Below are 4707 nucleotides of genomic sequence, written 5' to 3'. Positions count from 1 at the left end.
AAAAACAGCAAGTCACTAACTTTAACCACTGACTAGTACTGATGCTGTGAAGACAGATATTTGGGGGCGCACATGCTCAGTGCGCATCAGGGGGATTAATATTAGGACAATTAAACGAATAAATTATTTACTCACCAAGAAGCCACCCATCGCGCACAGTGCCAGCTACTCTGTTCCCAACCATGCTGTTACTCAGAATGTAGGCGTTGTACCAGGTGTGCGTTGAACCAGGCCACCTCGCCACAATGTTGGTTAATTGCATTTGCGCATCACATATGATCTGTACATTGATCGAAACAAAAACAAATTCAACCTGCGATGGCGTTTTTATAATGTGTGTGCAGTCGATAGCTCCGGTAACATTAGGAAAACCGACTCTCGCTGCAAATTGCGCTTTAATGTTGGCCTGTTCAGCTGCATATGGGAATTTGATATACATGGCTGACATGCGGATAATTCCGTCCCACACAGCTGGCATGACTCGGCTCAGGGTCGACTGGCACAGTCCCGATCGGTTGGCCAGCTCCCTCTGGAATGCCCGTGTTGCTAGGAGTCCCAGTGTGGTCAGCACCTGTATGGATACAGGCAGCGCATGGCTCCTCGCCGTATCGCGCTCCAAGGTCGGCACAGCTCTGCGCACAGGTCCAGGAGGATTGCCCTCGGGAACCAATGCGGCAAATACTGCTAAAACAGCCATTGTTGTTAACGGTATTTTTGGCACCACTTTGCGCATGCTTTTATATCCGCTCATCTAATTGCAAACACGTGGGTGTGTTAATTGTTCATCAGTGTTGATTGTTCATGTGTCTCTGATGTGCGCATCACTCTGAGGACTAATTGTTTTCACATTTATTTATTATAACAGTTTCCCAGCATCACCTCTAAGTGTCGCCAAAGGATCAACAGCTGTAGAAACGTGCCTACGCCAGCCATGAAGTTGCCGTGAGGCACCACACATTTCCACGGTCATTTCACTCTTGATACATCTGAACTTTGCCGTGGAAAAGGACGTACCCCACGTTTTTGTGCGTACGCACCCTTTGTACATGAGGCCCCAGGACTCCAGCCAGTTTTCGTGGTGGCCAATCAGTAGAATTACAACTTCCAGGTTTGTCACATGATGCCCCGTGGCCCAAAAAGACATGATGCCCCGTGGCCCAAAAAGACTTTTTCTCATTGAATTACAGCAAGAAAGAGACCTCTGTAAATTAGTGGAGACATTTTTTTGTCACAACCCCTGCTAAATGACTCATTATACTAAAGGAATTAAATCCATTCAGTCAAATAACAATGAGAAAGTCGAGAAGAGATGGACTACTGAATTCACGCCAACAGTGCATTTAACCAGAAGTAGCCAGCTCAGCCGGCAGAAGTCTCCAGTGTGCCTGCTCTATGGGTCGCACAATGTGTAAGCATTGGCTATCATTTGGGTGATCATTTGACAACTGAACCACTTTCTGAGCAATTTTCATATGAATAACTGGGGCCCTGCTGACAATGCTGTATCCAGGTCTCTTTATACATCATTAGTAGCAACCGACTGCTATGTTTCCAGCTGCTCTTTAAGCACGAAAAGTGGTTGTTTCTTGCCAAGACATTGGCAAGATCCATTGGCACTTGATGAATGTTATTTTAAGTTATACAAGATGCGAGTCCTGTCTCTCTTTTCCCTCACCTCCAAAAGAGCTTCCTCTCATAGGCCATGGTGAAGCCACCTTTTCCTTTCATGGTGTGGCTGATTCTGGCATCACAGCTCAGGTTCTTTGGCTTGTAGCAGAACCAAGGCTCGCCTGTCCGGAGGTCAGTGTAGTTGCACAGCGGCTGCTGGGTTGGACGTAGGCAGACGTTACAGACAGTAGTTTCAGAGAGTGAGTCTGTGCGGAAGAGGCTCCTGAAGTAAACCCTGTCAGGATGTTCTCTGTTCAGCCTTTTCAACACTGAGATAGCCTCACCGGGATGAACCAGCATCACCTGATTGGACAGAGAACCAGAGTTTTCACCAAATCCAAGTCATGTTAAGTCATATTAATAAAGACAATTATTCTGTCATTGCTGCCTTTTTGCTCGTTATTCATACCCATTGTCTCTGCACTCATATGATTGTAATTCTGTCTGTCACAAAATCAGTTTGGCTTGCTGTCATCATATGCTCTGACAGGACAAGCTCATCAAAAGCCCACTCCTCTTAACATCCAGATCCTCAGCTCTTTTCATCTCATTTCATCACCACCACCAGCAGCATCTAGACTCCATGGGGGGAGATACCTAATCCACTATGTCTTTCCCACCCTCTTGGAATAGATGACATCACGATGGGGTCTAATTGCCAAAGACTCTTGTCATTTCTCATACTTATGTGCATATGTAAATAAATATTATTTTCTTTTAGAATGAGTATCTCCTGATTGAAATGTTGTAGTGTTTTGGGAAATATTGTTTTGTGAAATGCTGTAATTTTGTTTCTAAAATGATGTTGTGTTTTTCTGTGTTTTGACCCTTAGGGCCACCACTGAAGATAGATTTACACACCTACAGTACAACCACATTTACCATGTTAGCTTTTAGCATTACCTCAACCTGCGCGTCTCCTTCCCAGAGTAAAGAGAACACAGCAGAGTAGCTCCCATTGAGATGATCCACCACTTGCCCAGCTACACCTGCACCAAACTTCAGGTTGTGGAGCCGGGCGAGTAAGAAGTCCCCCCCAGACTTCTTGGGATGGCCCTGAAAGTCAGACATTGTTATCATAACCTCCAGCTGATCCCCTACTTGCCACTGTCCTCCTCCCCTCCTTGGGAGAATGGTGAAGGTGCTGTGAGCTGGATCACTGGTATTCACTGAGTAAAGAGGAGCTGGCAAAGGTGGAGTTTCAGGCCAAGCAATGGAGTCTAGTAGGAGGTGTTCCTCCAGAGCGTCCTCAGGGGAGAGTGGCTGGAAGGTGCAGAAGCTGTGATTCATGTCAGGGTGAGTGGTAACTCTCGGGAGGATGATGGAGTTCACTTCTTGCTGAAACTGGCAGGGGTTAAGAGAAATTTCTAATCAATACATAGATTGGTGCAAAGGTGATTCATCCAGCTATTGATGGTCTTCTTCCTAAAGCCTCCCCCACTGCCCTCTCAACAGCATCCTAGTGGCTTGAACATAAAAATACTAGATGAGAGCACTATTTGACGACAGCTCCCTTCTAAAATGTAACACTTGTACTTTTGCTCTCTAGGGAAATGTTCATTTTTGAGTCCAACTCAACTGATAAGAGCCTTTGTCTATGGGCCTGCACACAATCTGGAATTTTACATCTCTAAGGCGATGTGATTATTCAAGAAACCCTTAAATCAGTTGTAGAAAGAAAACTTTCACTTTAACAACAGATGAGTTACCTTATTTTAACCCTTAAACGGATTCTGTATGCAGAAGCTTACAGCAATGAAACTGTAATATCAATCAGATGTAATAAATGCAATCAAAACAGAATTAATCAAAGACAATGAGTCAATTATTTTCTATCTTTGCCCTATTGCTCCTTTACTCGTGACCTCCTTGGGTTCTGAAGAACAAAGCTGGAAGTAAAAATGCAAAAAGTCCAAAAACCTCCAAAATCGGTAACAGCAACTCATTTAGTGGATTGAGTATAAACAGGATAAGCTCCAGCACTCGCAGTAACCCCATCTCATCAGGCCCTGGTTCATCTCAGTCTATGGCAACAGAAAAATTGTTCTGCTCAGTTAATCGGTTTGTTTGAGATGAGCCAGGCCTGCGCAGATTCGATCATTGGCGATCAGCGCACAATGCATGCCGGTTAGTTTTGTGTCCGACTTCATCCGACTTGCTCTGACGTATTACAAAAGTGGAAGCTGATAAAATCGCGAGTTAACATTTAACTCAAACTGCATTTATTTACAGTGAAGAGCATTACTGTTATCTTGAATCACAGTGAAACACATATTTAAAAAGTACCCTGAAACCTGACCAACATTAAACATTTCAAATGGGGTCCATCATTCAAGTGATCCCACTAAAAAACACGTTCTCACCTCCAGAACGTCCATGTTGCGTAGCACTAAGATTAAGACAGCCACGGCCAGAACGAGGAGGATGGTGCCGTACTGCCTTCTTGTACAAGCTCTGGTCTTCATGACAGTCCCAATCTATGGCCGTAGCACAGCACTGTAACAACTTCCTCTGGTACTGGAATGAAACATAAAAACGAAAGGGTAACTGAAACCTTGTAATGCTGAAACTTGAACCTAATTGTGAAATTCTCTCTATACAAGTAGTGTGACATGTCCAGCCTTCTGTTATCATGACTAGATCCGGTCTTACAGGCAATTCATCAACCATCCATGAAAGCCACAACCAAAGACAGCAGCCTCTCTCTTGTAGTTAGGCAACCCCATAATGTACAACATCATGTACTGTAAATATTTGAATCCATTTGGACACTGCAGTCTCCTGTGATCCACAACACAACAAGTTGCACACATGTGTTTTCTCTCTCATGACACAGATCAGAATAGCCTTCTGCAAACTGTTCAAATGTATTTCTGCCAAGACAACAAATGCGGTTGATGTGACACACACCCACTCACCTGCTCATTTGCCTAAACGTTTGTTTTGTTTGCTGGATTTCCTGGTAATGAATGTGAGGGTGGTGACTTCAGACAGCACTGGAGCACGCACATAGCAGTAATAGACAAGAGTATCTCAACT

At 44.3% G+C, this 4707-nt stretch overlaps 1 pseudogene; it reads right to left on the bottom strand.

Moving 5' to 3' along the window:
- The window catches only part of LOC126385253 (NXPE family member 3-like), a 27182-nt pseudogene extending 22844 nt beyond the window's left edge, over nt 1-4338 (bottom strand).
- Nucleotides 4339-4707: the final 369 nt, after the last annotated feature.

The sequence above is a fragment of the Epinephelus moara genome, chromosome 23, assembly GCF_006386435.1.
Source record: "Epinephelus moara isolate mb chromosome 23, YSFRI_EMoa_1.0, whole genome shotgun sequence".
NCBI lineage: Eukaryota > Metazoa > Chordata > Actinopteri > Perciformes > Serranidae > Epinephelus > Epinephelus moara.
This window is presented reverse-complemented; position numbering and strand designations above follow the sequence as displayed.